Raw genomic sequence first — 10950 nt, forward strand, 5'->3', positions numbered from 1 at the left:
GTTATAAATTTTTATAATCAGGGCAAGACTTTGTGCTCACCCTGTATGTCTATCACGACAAGCTTGTTTCCGCAGTATTGACATTTTCAAATGATCCTGCAGTGATGGTACAATTCTTCATATAAATGTACGATAAAAGTATGTTACTTACGTTAGTAATATAATATAGAATTATATGGCTTACGTTTTGTAGTTACTTGTTTTTACGTCTCAGATGTTATGACGCGTATTGCTTATTGCATCCTGGAGCACCTTTTGGATTATCTCTCAGTGCTGCCGGTAACGTTCGTAATAGCATTTATATGTACAGCACTTACGTTTATGTGACAGTTTTCTCCAGTGATACTCATATGTTTACAATGCATTTTATTCGCTAAAAATCAACAATAATAGGTATGTTACAAATACAGTATAATTATAATTTTTCGTTGCTCCTACAAAGATATTTGCGTCAAGTATTCTATTGTCTTTTACACGTCGTGAAGACTTGAAAATTTATCCGTTTTGTTTTAGGCTGTCTAAGTTTTCTAGATTTTTTAATGCTTTAGTTTTATGTGTTCGTTTAGAGTGTCGTTTGGGTACGCGTGTGCGTTGGTGTAAATTTACATTTCTTCCTCGATATTCTTTGTATCTCCTTTGAAAATTGGTCAGGATCATTTGAAAATGACAAAATACCGAAACACCAGCGCTGATATATGATGAATAGTGAGACGTTTAGCTTCACTAATTTCGAAAGTTTTTGACTGTGGAACTGATATTTGACTGATTTCTTGCCAACTGACCAAGTGAAAATCAGAATTCAGAGTGTGAAGTGTTCCTACTCTCTCAGACGCATTGTCATGTTCCGCTGGAGCATTACAGTTTCAAGTTTTTGCAGTTCCTTTCGACAATATCAAAAGGCAAGTATGAATGACAATGTACAGGGAAGAACCGCTCAATCTGAAATCCATAAAGTGATGTAATCCCACAGGACAAAAATAAAACACAACAATCTTTGTTTTGAAATGTGCAACTGTCACAGACCAATCGAATGCACTTTATATTATCTTCATCACAGCATGGCTTTAAGACTGACTTGAAAAAAACCACAGACATGAACAAACTTTCTTTGGGTCCCTACCGCCTTCACTGTCGAGCCACCAAAAAAAATACGTCATATCTGGGGAAATAATTTTGCTCTACTCATGAATAACCAATACCAACGCATGATACCATTAAAGGCGTGATAGTATGCTGTATTAATTTGTGTATTTGCATAAGCCGATCGGCATCAAATGAAAATTCACTGTTATACTACAATCTGGAAACTTATTAAAGTTCTGGAAAAAAGGCTTTGCTTTTAGTTTATGTACAAGTCTTTCCACAACAAGCTGTTTCTTGATGTCCTCATCAGTAGCAGCTTTAAAACGAACTTTTAATGCTAGATAGTTATTGCTGGTCTCCTGTTTTATGTTGCAAAAGCCTAGATTGAATTAGGTGACAAAAATATGAAGAAAATAAAAAACAATTAGAAATCTCCTTTTAGTACTCAGTTATATTAACGGAAATTTTAGACATAGTATTTATCTAACTTTTCACTGTCAACTCATTGTAGCCGCGTGGGGTAGCCGCGCGGTCTTGGGCGTCTTGTCACGGTCCGCGAGGCTCCCCCCCCCCCCCCCCCCCCGTCGGAAGTTCGAGTCCTCCCTCGGGCATGGGTATGTGTGTTGTCCTTATTGTAAGTTAGTTTGGTGTGTAAGCTTAGGGACCGATGACCTAAGCAGTTTGGTCCCATAAGATCTTACCACAAATTTTACAACTCATTGTATCATATCTACTAGATAATTAATTCATTGCTCATCTTGTAACGCACTGGATAAATAAATTATGTTGAAGTTGTGTTGCCAGCTCCTCTCTCCTCGAAAAATAAATTCTACATCTTACATATGCTTATTTCTGGAGGCAAGTATTTTCTTAATGGTGGTTTCTTTTCTTCCCCACTGTTGCTCTCTTCATTTAAATCTTGTTATGTGAGCTATAATTGCAGCATGTAGTTTCTTCATATCATCACCAAGCCTTGCATCACCATTTATTTCAGAAAGCTCTGCGCCTCTATTCATTTTCTCTCAGCTGCTTGCTCAACCTTCCTTCTCCCAACATTAAAAAGACTTACACACGTAGATCTATAAACAGGGACCTTTCCCTGTAGAGCAGTTTTTATGCTGTAGCTAGCAGTTTTCTTTTTGTTAGAACACTCTTGCTTTTAGGATAATTCTTTCTTTTAGGATAATTCACATTAATATGCTCAATTAAAAAATTTCTCTGACTCACAGCATCTGTATTGTTCCAGTGTCTGTTATTTTCACGTCATCTTCTGAAAAGCATAATGCTTTTCAAAAACTATCATTACGTTTACACATGATCTGAAGTTTTGCACTTGCACCAGCATAATGTTTTTCGTGTTTCAAAACACTCTGCTTCCACGTATTTGCAGATTTTTTTACGTTTCCTTGGCTTTTCTGCAAACGCAGGTACATCGGCATATTCATTGGACGTATCAGAATTCATTTGAAGTGTTCACCATAAACAAACACAATACAAAACACGAGAATATTACATGAAATAACTGACAAATTGAAGGCAGTCATTACTGAAACTATAATCACGTGATCGCACAGACACTCGATATTAAGTCACTACGTTTGTGACGTCACAGAACTTAGCCAGGTCAGTGCAAAAGGATTCGGTACTTCTTGCTATTAATGTTCAAATGGATTTGCTCTGCTTTGGTGTAAAATGCTGGATCTGACGACCTCTATATAGGAGAGTTGGTACATTTTGCAAGAAAATGTTTGCTTGCTAGATACAGAAGCTATTACTTAGGAACTACCATCTCTAAGTCATTTTTTTGCATTTTTTGGATCTGATACCTTTTGTAAACAAACTCCACAAATATTTTTGTGCAAAATCTTTACTCGAAAACAATTCTTTCTTTATATTTGTTTCGTGTTGTTTTGAAAGTACCCAGCTTAATTTTACACTTATAATTTCTGTATCCAGATCATCTAATTCTCTTTCCAAGTAGTAATATGTATCTAATTTTTTTTCTCTTTAAATTTTCTGCCTTATCCCATTACCAGTTATACCTGTTCCTTCTTTTAATTTATCTATCCGAGAACATTTGCGGATTTTAATTTTGCCTTTTGTTTCCTGCATTACACTATAGCTAAAGCATTTCACATCCATTACGGTGTATGTTGGACACTCTTTGCCATCACGTTCTTGTGAACTTTCCATATAGAACTTTAAGTTTACAACTTTTGGAAACTAATTACCATTAAATGTAGTTATTCCTCAGTTTTGAACTTCCCGAATGACTTCTCTGCAGCCAGATGCACAATATCCAGTCCACCACATATAGATACAATGTAACTACCCTATTTAAGCAGATCCATATGGGAATGGACGTTTATACACAGATTTTTGTGTATTCATCAACGTAATAAATCTCCTTGAATCCATCATTTACTTTTACAGTAAATGCAGAAACCTTGTATTGCCCTGGTGTACCCAGATTTCCCTACACTATATTTAAAGTAATTTGTAAGCCTTGCTCGCCCGTCTGCTATAACCTGCACTTTTTCCAGTAGCAGTTTTTATTTCTGCTTTGTGGCAATTGTTTTCGCCATATACTCTTGTTTTAGTTTTTTGACTTCGATTTCTTTCATTTCTACTTTCGTTTTTCGTACACATAACACATTAATTGTACTTAAAGGAGTAGTTTATTAGATAGGTAATGGTTTAAGTCTGTTTGACACATTGCTTCTTCTTCTTAAAATCTGTGGGATAACATTATTTGTGGGAACCCATCCCAGTTCTAGAACGCTAGAAATCTAGAACTTCACACAACTTCTGTTTTGTAATAAGGGCACTCCATCAGGCAGTGTTTCCACTACGGTATCACAATCATCAAAAGCTTTGTAAATAAATTGAGGCCTAACAGTACCTATCACTTTAATGTGCAACGATGAAATACAGCCGGCCGAAGTGGCCGTGCGGTTAAAGGCGCTGCAGTCTGGAACCGCAAGACCGCTACGGTCGCAGGTTCGAATCCTGCCTCGGGCATGGATGTTTGTTGATGTCCTTAGGTTAGTTAGGTTTAACTAGTTCTAAGTTCTAGGGGACTAATGACCTCAGCAGTTGAGTCCCATAGTGCTCAGAGCCATTTGAACCATTTTTGATGAAATACATCTGTCAAGCTACAATATTAGTCACTTTAATATAAACACACCGTTAAATTTCCTCCCTAATTACATGTTTTGGGGTGTAGACTAATGGTATGTGTAGAAAACACACACTGGTTGATCATTCTAATACACAAGTATTATTACAGATCTCCCATCATGAAAAAAATTCGATGTTGCGTCAAAATAAAATTTCCTGTAATATTACTTAACAAAATAAATATATTTTGTCTGCAGGACACACAGCCCGCTACTGTCATGATATATTTGTTCTATAGCAGTAGAAAAAATTACACATAGATCACATATTGATCGCAGTTGATGCGGTTATGTATAAGAGGAAGACAGAAATGCTAGAAGACTACTGAATCAGATGACATGCTGTGGTTCATTGGGAGAATCTTAGAAAATGTAACCCATTCACGAAAGAAATGGCTTACAACACACTTGTTCAACTGATTTTTAAGTATTGCTCATCAGCCCCAGGCCCTTAGAAGGTTGGATTAATATAAGAGGTAGACCAGATCCAATGCAGAGTGGCATTTGGTCGGTTTGAGCTGCTACACAAACCCCAGTGACAGTCGCTGCGAGAGAGCTGTCGTGTTATCACTGAAACGTTTACTGTTGAAACAAAAGAAATTCTAAGAGAATGCGTCCTGGGCTCGTCACACAGGAAGAGCCATGGATGCTTTTGTCGCACTATTTTGAATACCACAGGAGATCGACGCTGCCACCACCTTCATCTCACATTAGCAGTTGAGTACTGTATAATTGCATGGACCAATTATATGGTTTTGTTTTCAATAATAATTTTGTGTTCTGTAAACTCTGTGTTTAGTCATTTACCTAGACATTGTCCTATCCCAAATGCTACAGTGAATCAGAGTATCCTGTTTTACTGAACTGAAATGTAATTATTTTCCTTAATAAAACTTAACAGACTTTGTGGAGCTGTAAAGTACATAATTATCTAGCGAGCTTAAGTTTTGAAATACTCCACGTAGTTTTCACGAATGGGCAGTTAAAGCACTTAATTCAAAGATTCTTTTAATTGAAATAATAGTGTTTACGATTTCGTGTGTAATATGGTTAACAGTGTTTCCCGCTTTGTGTTTTGACTAATGTGTTCAGCCACGATCCGAGTCTACCAATAAATTAATTTCTGGGTCCCCATGCTAGTTGTCGAGCCAAATATAAATATCATATAGCAATTATTCAAACTATACTAGACCCAAGTGCCACTTATTCCATTTGAGCTAAATAATGTAAGGTAGTGAATGTTCCTTGAACAATGCAAACAATAATCAGTAATTTACAAACTTTTTCAATAGTAATAATTTCCTGTAATTAAACAGACGAAAGAACCTCTTGTCCACGTCAATAGTGCTCCTCCCTTAGTAATCATTCACCTATAATTCCTCTTCCATTGGAAACCATTTACCTGTAACTACCATCATCTTCCTACTGTAATGTACATATGGTAGGTGTTATTGGGGCCCAGTTGTTGCCTAAACACATTAATACTTCTACAGTGTAGTTCAAATCAATTCACTGGAATACTTCTTGCTAAAAGGTGCTACTTTCCGGTATCTTATCAGCAGAACGCAAGTTTAGTATCAAGTAAAGTCACCCAACACAGTTCACTTTCTTTATGAATCATACTAGTACTGAGTACAACTTTGTCTAACTAGGCTCGCAACCGTTTCTTGCCATGTAATTGCAGTTTGCTTGATTACTAATAGAATCTCGGTTCGATTCTCGTTTATTTTGCTATTGTTCCCTCTCGATAACGATCTTCTCAAAATCGAAAAATAGCGCACACGTTTCCGTTACACACAGTCACGGTCACAAAAGTCCTTTCACAAATGTAACGTTATCGGCATAGTAGTAATATAATAGCAGCCCGTAGTGTTATAAGTTATCACGCTGGAAGATGCCATCAGTTTGGAGGGAAGTATCAACCATAAGCGGATGCAGGTGGTTCTAAAATAAAATTCACCTAGTCAACTACTGTAATGGTGCCCTTGATTATTACAAGTCCCATGGAAACACAGGTGACTGCCCTCAATAACATAAAACTGTCCCTCTGGCCTGTATCGGTAGCACATTGCATGTTTCGAGCAGCCGTTCTGGATGAGACATACCTGGACACGACTATCGACCTGGTTTAACAAGAGTATGATATACGCGACTACGCGACATGTATCCATTCATCTACGATCCAATCTCGCTGATACCAAGGTAGGGGTCGTCAGAAGCGGGACCCCGTGTTCAAACAAGATGCTTCGTATCTTCTGCCATGTTCATTCTTCCTCTTTGATCGCATTTGGCACGTGCTCCTACTGCGATATTCTGCAGTTTCTTTTCATTATACAGGGTGATTCAAAAAGAATACCACAACTTTAAAAATGTGTATTTAATGAAAGAAACATAATATAACCTTCTGTTATACATCATTACAAAGAGTATTTAAAAAGGTTTTTTTTCACTCAAAAACAAGTTCAGAGATGTTCAATATGGCCCCCTCCAGACACTCGAGCAATATCAACCCGATACTCCAACTCGTTCCACACTCTCTGTAGCATATCAGGCGTAACAGTTTGGATAGCTGCTGTTATTTCTCGTTTCAAATCATCAATGGTGGCTGGGAGAGGTGGCCAAAACACCATATCCTTAACATACCCCCATAAGAAAAAATCGCAGGGGGTAAGATCAGGGCTTCTTGGAGGCCAGTGATGAAGTGCTCTGTCGCGGGCTGCCTGGCGGCCGATCCATCGCCTCGGGTAGTTGACGTTCAGGTAGATAAGGTTTCATAACTAACCTTTTTCGTAGGACTCTCCATACAGTTGATTGTGGAATTTGCAGCTCTCTGCTAGCTCTGCGAGTCGATTTTCCAGGGCTGCGAACAAATGCTTGCTGGATGGGTGCTACATTTTCATCACTCGTTCTCGGCCATCCAGAACTTTTCCCTTTGCACAAACAGCCATTCTCTGTAAACTGTTTATACCAACGTTTAATACACCACCTATCAGGAGGTTTAACACCATACTTCATTCGAAATGCACGCTGAACAACTGTCGTCGATTCACTTCTGCCGTAGTCAATAACACAAAAAGCTTTCTGTTGAGCGGTCGCCATCTTAGCATCAACTGACGCTGACGCCTATAGTGCTCAGAGCCATTTGAACTATTTTTTGCAGCATCTACAGAAACCGGATTGCAGTTAAAAGAGTCGAAGGACATGAAAGAGAAGAGGCGGTTGAGAAGCAAGTGAGACAGCGTTACGGCCTATTCCCGATATCATTCAGTCTGTACATTGAGCAAGTAGTAATGGAAACCGAGAAGAAACTGAGACACTGACTAAACTTCACAGAGAAGAAAGAAAAACTTTGACGTCTGAGGATGACATTACACGAAGGCACTTCAAAAAGTAGTACACATACTATTATAGCAAGCCAAGTAAATTTAATATAGTGCCACACTACACTTCAAAATGTAGGAGGATACAAGATGAGTTATACAAAATTTGTAGTTGGTGTGATGAATGGGAGCTATATATAAATGTAGGAAAACGGAATTTAATGCAGATGAGTAGGTAAAACAAACCCGTAATGCCCTAATACAGCATTAGTAGCGTCCTGCTTGAGACAGTCACACGGTTTAAATATTCGAGTGTAACGTCGCAAAGTTATTTATAAGTACACTGCAGAGCCAAAGAAACTGGTACCCCTATCTAATATCGTGTAGGGTTCCCACGAGCACGCAGAAGTGCCGCAGCACGACGTGGCGTCGACTCGACTAATGCCTGGAGTAGAGCTGGAGCGAACTGACACCAAGAATGCTGCAGGGCTGTCCATGGAAATGGAAATGAGCGTTTGGCGTCATTGGCCGGGAGGCCCCTTGCGGGGCAGGTCCGGCCGCCTATGTGCAGGTCTTATTACATTCGACGCCACATTTGGCGACCTGTTCGCCGGATGGGGATGAAATGATGATGAAGACAACACCCAGTCCCTGAGCGGAGAACGAGCCAGCCGGTAATCGAACCCGGGCCCGTAGGACGGCAATCCGTCACGCTGAGGTGATGGAGATCTCTTCTGAACAGCATGTTGTAAGGCATACCAGATATGCTCAATAATATTCATGTCTCTCTTTGAGCAGGTTCTCGGTGTGTGCCGTATGCCGCATCCGCCACAGAACACACACGTAATCTTACATTCCATTTAGCTCGCTCAAACAGGCAAACTATTCAGGGTAAAAATATGGAACTGGCATCAGTGTGTTCTGGAGGAGACGCACCACATTTCGATTTTAGTTTTACGCGCGCCAACAAATTATTAAGGCTTCCAGAATGAGATTTTCACTCTGCAGTGGAGTGTGCGCTGATATGAAACTTCCTGGCAGATTAAAACTGTGTGCCGGACCGAGACTTGAACTCGGTCCGGCACACAGTTTTAATCTGCCAGGAAGTTTCATATCAGCGCACACTCCACTGCAGAGTGAAAATCTCATTCTGGAAACATCCCCCAGGCTGTGGGTAAGCCACGTCTCCGCAATATCCTTTCTTTCACGAGTGCTAGTTCTGCAAGGTTCGCAGGAGAGCTTCTGTAAAGTTTGGAAGGTAGGAGACGAGGTACTGGCAGAAGTAAAGCTGTGAGGACGGGGCGTGAGTCGTGCTCAGTTGGTAGAGCACTTGCCCGCGAAAGGCAAAGGTCCCGAGTTCAAGTCTCGGTCCGGCACACAGTTTTAATCTGCCAGGAAGTTTCAAATTGTTAAGGCGATTGCGGACAGTTTATGGAAATGCGTTTTCTGATAATGGGGGTCCTCACACGTACCGTTATAACCGCACGACTGAGCGGAGCAGATCTGCTTGCGAAACCGTGGCACTCAGGTGCGTGGAGAGAAGTCCGGGCCACGTTCCTACCGCGCGCAAGTCGCCGTTCAGGAGTGTCACGCGCCACTGCCTGCGAAAACGGCGAGCAGGTGCGGCGTGTAGAGTTTGGTCAGTTCTAAGATCTTGCATGACGTGTACGCGGCGTGTGCATTAGTTGCAGCAATGTTTCGTGCCGAAACCAATCAAACACATATTATTATCGCTACTACAGCAAGAGGTATTGTACCTATGAATATGAAAAAAAGGTAAACATGGTACTTGGGTTGAACAGTACAGGTATCGTCACAATCACGCTTGTTTTATTAAAGAGCAGCGAGAGAATTACCCAGATGACTATCGGAACTATTTAAGAACGGACAATAAAACATTCGATATATTATTGGGCATCATCAAGAACAAAATAAGCCGGAGAGATACAATGATGAGGAAGAGCATTTTTCCAGAGGACCGTCTTATGGCTTCTCTCAGATTTTTAGCAACACGTCGCTCCATGAAAGATTTAAAATTTGTCAAAGGGATTTCTGCATTGCCGCTGTCTAACATCGTTCCAGAGACATGCAAACCACTAAATGGTGCGCTACAGCCAGAGATTATTAGGGCAAACAATTAAAAGTACTGGTTATTTTATTAATAATTATTATTTAATAAGTTTATTATAATTGCACTGAAAATATTCAAAAAGCATCAAAATTTTAGCGATGTCATTGCTCAAAAACTGCAAAAAATACTTGTCACTATTATTACTCTGTGGTCACATAATTATCAAATTGGCATTATACTGTAGTGAGGGAAGTAACGTCTGTATCAGGAACAGAAGTGTGAGACTCTGTAGACGCAGAAGGAGATGGGGAAAAGTTGCTGAAGCACGGCAGTGCGCTGACAACAGTCTGACATTACATGCATTTTTATCACACAAATCAGTCTGTGCAGTCAAAGTTTTCAGTAAACCTCGCTTCAACACTGTATTAATTAAAGATTCAGCATGTATTGCCTGTGTAGGGTCCATCCGTTGTAATTTCTTAGCCACATTAATTCCAATAGCTTCAAATTCGTCCAAATCATCTCTTCCGAGCTGCTGAAGAGCACTGGTGCATGTTTTCATCGTGTCAAATGTAGCTGATATCATGTTACGCTTTCGTTTCTTCTTTTTTGGAGGTTCTCACTAAGACACATGTATAGGTTCTGCTTCTTGATCTTCTCCCTGTAAAAGGTGAAATATTACATTACTTTTGTTTTCTTTTTGCATCAGTTCCCTACAACAAAAGAGGAATGGATAGACATTTCCAAATGATTCGCAGACAAGTGGAGATTTACGAGGTGCATTCAAGTTCTAAGGCCTCCGATTTTTTTTCTAATTAACTACTCACCCGAAATCGATGAAACTGGCGTTACTTCTCGACGTAATCGCCCTGCAGACGTACACATTTTTCACAACGCTGACGCCATGATTCCATGGCAGCGGCGAAGGCTTCTTTAGGAGTCTGTTTTGACAACTGGAAAATCGCTGAGGCAATAGCAGCACGGCCGGTGAATGTGCGGCAACGGAGAGTGTCTTTCATTGTTGGAAAAAGCCAAAAGTCACTAGGAGCCAGGTCAGGTGAGTAGGGAGCATGAGGAATCACTTCAAAGTTGTTATCATGAAGAAACTGTTCCGTAACGTTAGCTCGATGTGCAGGTGAAACAGCACACGCGCAGCCATTTCCGGACGTTTTTGTTGCAGTGCAGGAAAGAATTTGTTCTTCAAAACATTTTCGTAGGATGCACCTGTTACCGTAGTGCCCTTTGGAACGCAATGGGTAAGGATTACGCCCTCGCTGTCCCAGAACATGGACACCAT

Source organism: Schistocerca nitens, chromosome 2 (genome assembly GCF_023898315.1).
Source record: "Schistocerca nitens isolate TAMUIC-IGC-003100 chromosome 2, iqSchNite1.1, whole genome shotgun sequence".
NCBI lineage: Eukaryota > Metazoa > Arthropoda > Insecta > Orthoptera > Acrididae > Schistocerca > Schistocerca nitens.